The sequence below is a fragment of the Petaurus breviceps genome, unplaced genomic scaffold (genome assembly GCF_028583685.1).
Source record: "Petaurus breviceps papuanus isolate PSGF00001 unplaced genomic scaffold, PetGlider_PUasm1.0 98, whole genome shotgun sequence".
NCBI classification, from domain to species: Eukaryota; Metazoa; Chordata; class Mammalia; order Diprotodontia; family Petauridae; genus Petaurus; species Petaurus breviceps.
The window spans coordinates 12281603-12293722 of record NW_027187460.1 but is presented as its reverse complement, the minus strand read 5'-3'; the positions used below and the strand labels follow the sequence as shown (position 1 = coordinate 12293722).

The 12120-nt window shown below is 37.4% G+C and overlaps 1 pseudogene; it reads right to left on the bottom strand.

The window, feature by feature from the left end:
* Positions 1–10884: 10884 nt before the first annotated feature.
* Positions 10885–11740, bottom strand: LOC138156016 (S-formylglutathione hydrolase pseudogene; annotated as a pseudogene).
* Positions 11741–12120: the final 380 nt, after the last annotated feature.

Genomic DNA, 12120 nt, shown 5'->3' with positions numbered 1-12120 from the left:
ATCAATCCAAAAACCAAGCCAATACAGTGGGATCTTTAAATTCCATTACTATTACAGACATTAGAATGTGAGCTCCTTTAGGGCATGGACCATGTTTTTGCCTTTTGTGGGGGGGGGGGCATGTCCTGGGTTTAGAACAGTGGCTAGCACATATTAAGTGCTTAATAAATGCTTGTGAGTGCCTGACATATAGTAACTACTTAATAAATGATTCTTATAGTTGTTTCTCTTGTTGTAGATTACATGACCAAATGGAATCCATCAACTGGTGACCAAATTTGTGATGATAAATGTCTTCATGCTTTGATAGACTGGTGCTTTGTCAGCAAAACAGGAGAGGTGCTCACCAAGCAGGACAGTGGATATCAGGTCCCCAGTTCAGACATTCTGGAGATGAACCTGTTGTGTATATTCTTTAGGTTAACATGACCTGAAAGTTGAATGTGTGCCACAGCACCTCCCTAAGATTTAGATGTTACCACTAGAAGAACCAGGTATGTCAGATGAAACAATTTTTAAAATTCTACTGTAATTTATTACAATTTTTTCCTATTGGTATGTCACTTGAAATAGTTTTAAAAATACCTTTATTATATTGTTATTTTAAATAATTTATTATATAGTTAAATATTAATTAATTATTAATTTACTATAATTTCTTTTATCTGTGCAAATGTATTTTAAAAGCAAGCAATTATGAGCAGATACTATAATTTTACTTTGAAATTAAATTTTTTATTCTACTACTTGTAGTGGCATTTTCTTTGCTTCATTTATTTAAAAAAATACACTGAGTCACTGACAGTTGATCCTTTAAGGTTTTCTTAAATTCTGATCTTTCATTAAGACATAGAGAGGTTCAGATCTCTGTTGTTAGAGTGAGTTTTTATACCAGGAGTTACCTATGCTGACAGAGTTAAAGATAATTTGCATATTCACTTATAAATTAAGATTTTTAGCATTCACTTTCCTTAAAATTATGTAGCTGTAGCCTTTCTCATCCTTTTACTCAGACAGTATCCATCCTAATTCAGAACTTTTTACTCTTGCCTGAACTTGCAATGGCTTCCTACCAACTCTCCTTCTGCCAGTCTCTCTCCTCTCCAATTAATTTTCTATGAGATTCTCAAATAAACCTTCCCAGTGCCCAGATATGACTCCTTTACTCCCTTAAGTCCTGTCAGTATTACCTCATTACCTCTGGAACAAAATATGAATTCATTAGCCTGACGTTTAAGGTCCTCAGTAATCTGACTTCAGCCTACTCTCTCAGTTTTATACATAGATTATAGGATCATATCTTTAGAGCTGGAAGGGACCTGAGAGAATATCTAACCCAACCCACCTCATTTTTCAGATGAGGGAACAGAGGCACAGAGAGGATAAGGGGCTGGCCCAGGTCCATACCACTAGTAAATGACTAAGGTAAGATTCAAACTGAAACCTTCATGATTCAAATCCAGCATTCCATCCATTGTGCCAGGTAGTAACAGTACTCCCCTGTGTGCACTCGGCACTCCAGAGGAACTGGTCATTAAATTCAAAACTCCCATTTTGTATCTCTCCACATTTATTTGAACAAGCTATGGTATATGAGTGAAATATAAGCCCTGCTGCACTCCCCGCCCCCTTCCCAATCCTTGTCTCTTTAACTTTCTTCCAAGTTTTAGCTGCCATTTCCTTATTGAAGTAGTTGCCAGTTTCTAACCACCCCCCTGCACTCCCCATCCCATTCCCAGGTTATCTGTGATATCTCCCTCTTTAATATTTCTTATACTGGAGGGTGGGGGAGGGGGGTGCGCAGAGCCAAGATGTCAGAATAAAAGCAGGAACTTGCTGAGTTCCCACTCTAACCACCTCTAATACTTGTAAAAAATGACTCTAAACAAATTTTAGAGGTAAAGAACCCACAAAGTGACAGAGAGAAACAAATCTCTCACTGAAGGCAGCCTGGCAGGTTGACAGAAAGAATCTACCACACTCAGCTGGGAGCTGTGCAGTCCTGCATGAGCTGTATGGTCCCAGTCCTGGGGCTGCCCTGACCAGTGGCCCAGACCAACCCCAGCAGACATCAGGAGAGTGAATTGCAGGCAGCAGTGGCAATTTCCAGACTTCTCAATCCATAAACACCAAAGAGAAAGTAAAAGGTTAGTATAGAACTCTGTTGGAACTGGGGGAGAGAAGAGCACTGTCTGGTCCCTGCCCCCAGGGCAACAAACATAGCAGAGGACTGGCAGATGCAACTGTTACCTTGTGGCTTCTGCCAGAGCTAGTTCGCAGTCTTGGGTGGTAGTCCTGGGGTGAGGAAGGTCAGTGAGCCAGAACTATAGAGAGGAAGCCCTCCTCATAACTCTGACAACTGTGAAAACCCCAGCAATTTGGGACACAGCTCTCTCTACTCTGTAAGCAAAGTTCTACCATAGCCAAGAGCTCAAAAGTCAAGTAATTGACTGGCAAGATGAGCAAGCAGGGGAAGTGCAGTCAGACCATAGAATCTTTTGGGGGGGACAAAAAGGATCAAAACATGGAACTGGAAGAAGACAACAAAGTCAGAACTCCTGCATCAAAAGCCTCCAAGAAAAACATGAATTTGTTACAAGCCATGGAGGAGCTCAAGAAGGATTTTGAAAATCAAGTAAGAGAAGTGGAGGAAAAATTGGGAAGAGAAATGAGAATGATGCAAGAAAAACATGAAAAGTGAGTCAATAGACTGACCGAAGAAAATAATACCTTAAAAAATAGACTAACTCAAATGGCAAAAGAGGCCCAAAAAACCAATGAATAGAAGAATGTCTTAAAAAGTCAAACTGGCCAGATAGAAAAGGAATTTCAAAAACTCACTGAAGAGAATACTTCTTTCAAAATTAGATTGGAGCAAATGGAAGTTAATGACTTTATGAGAAATCAAGATACTATGAAACAGTATGAACAAACAAATGAAAAAATAGAACGCAATGTGAAATATCTCGTTGGAAAAACCACTGAGCTGGAAAATAGATCCAGGAGAGATAATTTAAAAATTATTGAACTACCTGAAAGCCATGATAAAAAAAAAAGAACCTAGAAATCATCCTTCAAGAAATTCTCAAGCAAAATTTCCCTGATATTCTCGAAACAGAGGGCAAAATAGAAATTGAAAGAATTTACTGATCACCTCTTGGAAAAGATCCCCAAGAAAACTCCTGGGACTATTATAGCCACATTCCAGAGTTCCCAGGTCAAGGAGAAAATAATACAAGCAGCCAGGAAGAAACAATTTGAGTGTTGTGGAAATATAATTAGTATAACACAAGATCTAGCAGCTTCTAAACTGAGGGATCAACGGGCTTGGAATATGATATTCCTGGAGGTCAAAGGAGTTAGGATTAAAACCAAGAATCATCTACCCAGCAAAACTGATTATAATGCTTCAGGGGAAAATATGGTAATTCAATGAAATAGAGGACTTTCAAGCATTCCTGATAAAAAAAAAAAACAGAGCTGAACAGAAAATTTGACTTTCAAATACAAGAAGGAAGAGAAACCTGAGAAGGTAAAAAGGAAAAAGAAATCATAAGGAACATATTAAAGTTGAACTATTTACATTCCTATATGAAAAAAAATATAATTGTAACTCATGAGACTTTTCTCAGTATGATCATAATTTAAGGGAATATATATGTATATATACATATATGTATAAATACACATGTATGTATTTATAGGAAGGTATATGTGTGTACATGTACACATAGATAGAAGGCACAGAATGAGTTGTATAGCAAGGAATGATATCTAAAAAATAAAATGAGGAGGTGAGAGAGGAATATATTTGGAGGATAAAGGGAGAGATAGAATAGGGTAAATTATCTCATATAAAAGAGGTAAGAGAAAATTGTTACAATGGAGAAGAGCAGGAAATTGAAAGGGAATGGATCATCCTTACTCTCATTGAATTTGGCTTAAGGAAGGAATAACATACATGCTCAATTGGGTATTGTAAAGCCACACACATCCAGTTTTCCAGAGGACTGCTGCTGTGAACAGCTTTTAAGGTTCTGATTACATAGTATAGCAAACTATTCAATAGCAAATCAGAGCAAAACATTTACAGAAAATCAAAATACAGCATTCACAATGTTACAGCCTTATCACAGAAAATCAAAATATAGCATTCACCATGTCACAACTCAACAACTCATCACTAAAATGGCCATATAGTTTTCACCAAAATGGTCATAAAGTTTTCAACTAAGTACATTCATTTAGTCAATCACAAAATCCTTAATTCCATCACAAAGTAAAAAAGTCAAAGTTCTCCACCCCTAGGTTAGAGTAAATCATAATCTTCCCAGTCAGTACACAGTATCTAAGTAAAGTCTTCTTTCAGTTTGACTTGAGGCTGGCTCTCAGCTTCCATGGTTGCTCTTCCATGGTCCCAGCTCCAACTGTCATCTGAGTTCAAAGGCAGGCAGCTCCCAGTTCCTTGTCCAGCTCCTTGTCCAGTTCTTCATACATTTACCATTCTATACTGAAGTTCACAGTGTCCAGTCCACCTCAAGTCCTTCACAGTTCCTGTTTCTGGGAAGACAAAGCTCGACAGAGCTACAATAATATTCATGCACATTGCTGGCATCATCATCAATTCACTATCTGTCTGTGAAATCAACTCAAATCCACCAACAAGGTCTGAGAACACCACACAAATCATCAACATAGAAATCAACACAGATCCACAAACAAGATCCAAGAGGCCAGTGCAAATCATCAGTAAAGTCCCAGGACCTCCAAAACTCTTCTCCCCTCCTCCAGGACTTCTGTAAAGATACAACCAGAAAATTTTCTTTCAGGGCTTCCAGTAAGGTCCCAGGGCTTCTGTACAAAGTATCACGAACAAACATCGACACAGACAGAACAGAGTACGGGGATACCACAAGTTTTCTCCTTAACTCTGCCACCATAAGGGTCCTCTTTTCAGTTCTGTTGTCTCTAGCCTGGAAATTTTCCATATATATGGTCATTAGCTCCTCCCCTTCCTGTTTCAGGAGTTCATGAGTTCTAGGGTTCACAAGTTGTGGGATTCACATGTTCTATTTCTTAACAGACTTGATAAAAGGCTCCAAAGAAACTTGAACTGAAATAAGGTGTTAATTCAATAGCTGAAACAAAGTGTGAACTACTTCTGTGCTTGCCATTACAGATATCTTAACCTACAGGAAAGTAGGGGGGAAAGGGATAAGAGGAGGGATGATAAAAGGGAAGGCAGATTGGCGGAAAGGGTAGTTAGAAGCAAACACTTTTGAAAAGGGACAGAGTCAAAGAAGAAAATAGAGAAAGTGGGGGGTGGGATAGGATTGAGAAAAATATAGTTAGTCTTTCACAGTATAAGTACTATGGAAACATTTTGTGTGACTACACATGTGCAGCCTGTATTGAATTGCTTGTCTTCCCAGTGGGGGGTGGGTGAGGAGGGAAGAAGGGAAAAAATCTGAAATTCAAAGTTTTAAAACAAATGTTAAAAAAAAATTGTTTCTTTTACATGCAACTGTGAAATAAGATATACAGTCACTAGGGTATAGAAATCCATCTTGCCCTACTGGAAAATTGGGGGGAATGTGGCAGAACATAAGAGAGAACAGATTGGGAGAAGGGGTATTCAGTAGGCTTGCTATCTTGGGGTGGGGGGTAGAGGAAAGACAGGAAGAAAATTTGTAACTCAAAATCTTGTGGAAATGAATGTTGAAAACTAAAAATAAAGAAATAAACTGGAAAAAATATTTCTTATACTGCACTTATTTCTGTATATGTTATATCCTCCTGCACACAGTAAAATGCAAGTCCCTTGAAGGCAGAGATACTTTTGTTTGCATCTTTGTAGGCAGACTGACAGGCAACAAATATTTGTTAGGCATTTACTATATATCATGCATTGTGCTAAGCATAGGGATACAAAGGTAGAGACAGTCCCTGCCCTCAAGGAATTTATATTCTAATGGAAAGAAGAATACATGTCAAAGGGAGGTGTGTTTCCCTGTTACCCAGAACAGTGAAAGCATGTAAGAAGCAGTTAACACTTATTGAATTTGATTGCTGAGAGGCCTTGGGAAATTTAGAACAACTTTGGCATTTTTTGGTGTAAACATCACTCATCGCTTCATGCATTAGCCCACTAGGGGAGGGAGCCAGGACACACATAGGTAAAGGTCTTAGGGATGAGTAATTGTATGAAATAAAATCAGAAAACCAGTCCATTCTCCTAGTAGGATGAATATAAACATCTTTGGGTTGAGGACAATTTCTTTGCTGTTCTTTTTTCCTTTCTTTTCTTTCTCCTTTTTTTTCCCTCTCATTTTTAGCCTTACTTCCTTGCATTTAGTGGGGACTTAATAAATATTTATTAACTCATAACGTTTATGAAATATAAAGATAAAAATTAGTACCAGAATACAAATTAATTTGGGGGAACAATGAATTCAGTATTTATATCATAATTTAAGAAAAAAGAGGTTGATCTTCCTTAAAGGAACTTCTCTTTTAAAAAAGTTACTTTCTCTGTGCTTCAGGCAGCAAAATTACTTTTTCTCATTAGGAAATAACATTTTACTAAGATTCAGTAGGATAGAGTTAAAATTTTAGTTCTATCATTAGTCATGTGTCTTTGGGCAAAACACACACAAAGAACACAAACACACAGACATACACAGACAAACACACAAAACTGGTCTTCAGTTCCCCCATGGATGAAATTGATGTTATTTTTTTTTAATTTATTAAAAAAAATAACACTTTTTTGTCTTTTTGAAAGGGGAAGGCAGGGCATTTGGGGTTAAGTGACTTGTCCAAGGTCACACAGCTAGTGTTAAGTGTCTCAGGCCAGATTTGAATTCAGGTCCTCCTGAATCCAGGGCTTGTGCTCTATTCACTGTGCCACCTAACTAACCTTAAATTGGTGTTATATTGAGTTTTTGGCTTGGTTTAGCCTTCAGAGGAGATGAGTGCAAATCTTGACTTTGATACATACTGATTGATCTAGAATGAGTCACTTAAATTCTAAGTGCCTCAGAAGTTTCTGACGCTATAATTTGTATATCAGGTGATATACATTGGTAAAGGGAGTTTCTTTACTTGGATTATAGGATCAAAGAGACTGAATCTGTTTCAGAGGTTTCCTTATCCAACATCCTCATTTGTAAAGCTAAGAAACATGAGGCCTGAGGAGTTTAAGCGATTCTGACAAGGTCACCCAAGGAACATCTGAGAAAGGATTTTTAACCCATATCATTTGACTCCACGGCCATTGGTCTTTCCATTGCACCACAGTGTAATAAAATCACAGGTTTTGTAAAAAAAATAAAAGGATACATCATGTGGTAGGTTTCTAGGATACAATGACAGAAATGTAATGGTGTCCATTGTCATGGGGCTTATAACCTCATGAAAGAAGAATGTACAACAAATACACAAGGAAATAAATACAAAGTATCTATATATATATTTATCTCAGTGTCTCTGTGCATATATAAATATGTATATATAAAAACGTATGCATATGTATAGGTATATACACACATATACATATATGCGTGTGTATATATACATACATATATTTGTTAGCTATTGTCCTACTTCTCCCTTTTCTTGGTTAAACTCCTTTGGAAAACTGTCTACACTAAGGTGTAAACTTCCTTTTTCCTCTTGTACTTCCTAATTCTCTGCTTTCATATCTCAACATTCAGTTGAAACCTCTCCAAAGTAACCTATGGTCTCTTGATTGCTGAATCAAATATTCTTTTTTTTTAATCCTTATTTGATCTTGTTGACCTTCATTTCCCTCTTGACTGCTGTCATGAACTTCACAATCTCTTGAAACTTATCCCCTTGCAAGATGACATCAACTCTGAAACTTTGTCAGCACTCTCTACCCCAGAGTTTGTCTCTAACTCTGATTAGAGAATGTGTGTGTGGGGTGTGATGGGAGACATCTTGGAACTCCTCCCTGTTCCTCCACTTGGGGAACATATACAGAGAATTTATTATTTCCCACTCAGCTGTTGTCTTGGAATTCACGATCTCCAGAAACTCATTGTTATTTAACATGAAATCAACTTTGCAACTCATTCCTTCTCAAATCATTTCCCAACCCAACCACAGGACTTCATTATGCCTGCCATGTGCAGGTACCTTCCTTGCCTTGCTTTTCTCAGCTTCTTTTTATGTGTTGTCTCCCCTGTTAGATTGTGAGCTTTTCAAGGGCAGGGACTTTGTTTTGTCCCAGTGCTTAGCACAGTACTTGGCACATGGTAGATGATTAATAAAAGTTTATGAACTCTGATACCACGCAGGCAATCAGTCCTGCTTTTAACCCAAACTCAGTGGCCATCATCAGGGAAAGCAACTTTTATAAGATGGGGTGTCCATGACTACTGACTGTCAACCTTTGGAATAGGCTATCTTTGGAAGAGGCAAGCAATCAACAGAACAGCACCATGATGAAGACCCAGGAGGCAATACTTGCTAGACAAGTCAAACTATAACAATTGTTTTTCTTTAGACTTCAGTAGAAATAACTTAGGACTCTCTACCCAAGGGGCCTTGGGGAACATGAATAGTTCCAACTTATTCATCATAACCATCATCAGGGGAAGCAATACATGCAAAGTCATAGATGTGCAACTGCTTTTGTGAGAGTTGCAGCCACAGCTACTGATGACCAAAATCTGAAAGTTCTAACTACCAAACTCCCTGGCACTGCCAAATGCTTCAGCATCAGAAACTGAAATGATATTAAAGAAGGAACTCTACTTGCTTTGTTGCTTCATTCTAAGGTCTATTCGACCTTTTGACCTGACTTAGAGATGAAACCTCTTATAAGGGTTTTCTCCCCCAATAGAATGTAAGCTCCTTGACAGCAGGAGTTGTATGGCTTTTACATTTGCATCCCTAGAATTTAGTATAATTTTGTATACAGTAAGCATTCCATGCATGTTGACTCATTCATTTCCCTCCTGAATACTTTCTTCATAAGATTTTGTGAAAATTTTTGTCTAATATGCCTGCTATATGCCTTATCACATATTTTCAGTTTCTTTTACTTGATCTTCACCCATGTCATGCTCATTAAATTTAGGGTGCTCTAAGGCTCTGTCCTGTCCCTCTTCTCTTTTCTATTTATTTGTATATTCTTAAATCTTTATGAATTTTTGTCAACCTGTGTGGTCTTATTTACAAAAATAACAATGACCAGTATTACATCCATTGAGATATTGATGAGTAACCATTGTCTGTGTTAATAGTTGTAGGACTAGCAATTTGTTAAATTCTCAAAACAAATCTGAGGTCTATATTTGTAACATCAGGCTTTGTGCTCTGCAAGTTTATCGAGAATCATGAGTTTTGGAGTATAAATCTGTCCCTGATTAAGCAGCTGCTGTGTTTAACAATTTCAGTTGTTTCATTGAATAATCTGTATTGATCAATTAATTTAAGCTCATTAAGGGAAATTCTTCTATAATTTTGAGTGACAAAGACCTGATGCTGAATTGCCATCATGAACGTTTCTGTTTCCAAAAATGAATGCACAAAATATAACCACTTATTTGCATTTTTGTCTTTGTTTTTGACCAACATATTATTGGTTTGAGCTCAATATTGGTTACAGTTGATGAATTGAATGGTACTTATTAATCTTCACTATTGTGCTATGACGTTGTGTCTACTTATTCCAGGAATATTTTTGTAATTTTTTAATGTGTTTATCATATAATCTGAGAACATATATATCAACATTCTTCCTAATATTTATCAGTCTCAATCAACTAACAAAATGTTTATTAAGCTCTTACTATATATCAAGCGTGGTACTAAGCATCAGGGATATAAAAACAAAAATGAAACACTTCTTGACTTCAAGGAGATTGTAGTCTAATGGAGGAGACAATTTGTACACACAGAATACATACAAAATGAACACAAATGAATTTTGAGAGGAAGGAATGTAGTAGTTTAAAAGATCAAAAATGGTTTCATATACAAGGTCTACTTGAACTGAGTTTTGAAAGAAACCAGGGATTTCAAAAGGGAGAGCTGAGAAAGGAGGACATTCAAGGGGTGGGTGATAGCTAATGTAGAGATGTAGAGATGGGTAATGGAACCTCCAGCATAAGGAATAGCAAGTAGGACATCATGGCTAGACCATAACGTACACAGAAGGGCATAGGGCATGAAAAGATTAGTAAGTAGAAAACAGGCAGGTTGTAAAGAGCTTTAAATGCTTAAATCCTGAGATAGGTAATAAACATTATTATCCCCACTTTTTTAATGCATTAAATCTCTTTATTCAGTTACTTAGATACAATTCCTTAATTTAGTTCCCTAAGAACTGATAGATCCAACGGTCAACATCTTATTGTTATGTCCCCAAATACATCTGAATCACTGTATTCTTTACAGTCAACAGTGATCATTTACATATTCTGTGATCCTTTAAACTTAATTTCAAAAGGGTTTCAGACTGCCCATAGGTTATGACATGTCTTCTATCAGGTACCTACAGGGAACAAAAAGGAATCCAATTGCTTGATTTTATGTGTTTATTCAGAAGGTTGCAAGCCTTTGATAAAAATTAGAAGTGAATGCTCACAGGCAGTCATTTGTCATGTATTTTTCTATCTTTTCAAGAGTTCAGTTTGCATGAGAGTCCTCAATTAATTTTTTTTTTAAAGCAATTGGGGTTAAGTAACTTGCTCAAGGTCACACGGCCAGTTATTTTGTGTGGGTGCTAAGTATCTGAGGCCAGAAACTATCCTGGGTCTCCCGACGCCGGGGCTGGCACTCTTACTCACTGCGCCACCTGGCTGCCCCTGCATGGTAACTTTTATAATTGCAAGATTAATTGCATTTGCAGCTTTATTCATTTAACTATTTTGTGTGATGTTTGATGTGATCATTAAGAAAAGTTGCAATGAAGTAGTAGTTATGATCATATCCCTCTTGCAGTTGAAAAATTGGAATTTTTTGTTCTACACAGGCAGCTATAAAGTTGTCAGGAAGTAACTGCCTGTCTTTAAGGAAATGGTCATCTTTGCCTTGAACGATTAATATGTGCAACCGAGAACCTGGATAAGACTTCACAAGATGAGTAGCATTTTATGCTTCCCACTTACTTTGATCTAATCCTAAATATCCACTGAAGGCCTTCCCCCCCCGCCCCCCTCCAGGACAGAGTATTGGATTGAAGATTGGAGAGAATGATGACATGAATTTGAATTTTCCAGGATTCTTCAGAGCACAAATCAGAGCTCCATGGCTTCCAATAGAATGGCCAAAAATAGATGTATTCTCTGTGTCAGCTGGAAAATTGGCATTTATCAGCTTGGGCAGCTCATCTATTGCATAAGAGTACATCCTATAGTTAGTTTTCGAAGGTTCTTCAGTGGCATTCACATAAAAACTAGCACCAGTACCAAAGTCCCAGCTGTCATCTTCTCCTTTAATATTACAGCCACGTGGACTGGTATCTGGTGCAACGACAATGAGGCCATGTTCTGCTTGCAGCATGGTGATAACCAGCTTTTGTGATAAAATTTTGTTCTGTGCAAGTTAAACCAGACAGCCAGTAAAATACAGGACATTTTCCAGTTTCTGCCTTTGGTGGTAAGTAGATTCCAAATTTCATTTTGCATTTTAGTTCCACACTGTCATGCTCATAAAGTTTCTGTAACCCCTCAAAGCACTGGTTGCTAGAAATCTGTTTCAAGGTCATAGTTGCTTTGCTATTCAGTTGCTACTGTTTTCCCATTTACTGACACAGGGTGACTGACAGAAAGTCAGTGATCCTAGGTCAGTGTAGGTGGCAGTAGAGACAGCAGGGGGTGGGGAGAGAGCATTCCCACTTTATATAGGGGAAAAGTAAGACTTGTAGAGATGATGTGACTAACTCATGATCACATCATAATCAGTTTACTCATTCTTATTATTTATTCTGTCTTTCATCCCTGTGAGCTGATATATAATATACCATATGTATATATGTGCACATATGTGTATGTGCATATGTGTGTATATATGCATATATACACATAGGATTGTCTATACATATATTCTATTTATAGATTAGGTGGAAGTATATATAGATATATGCAT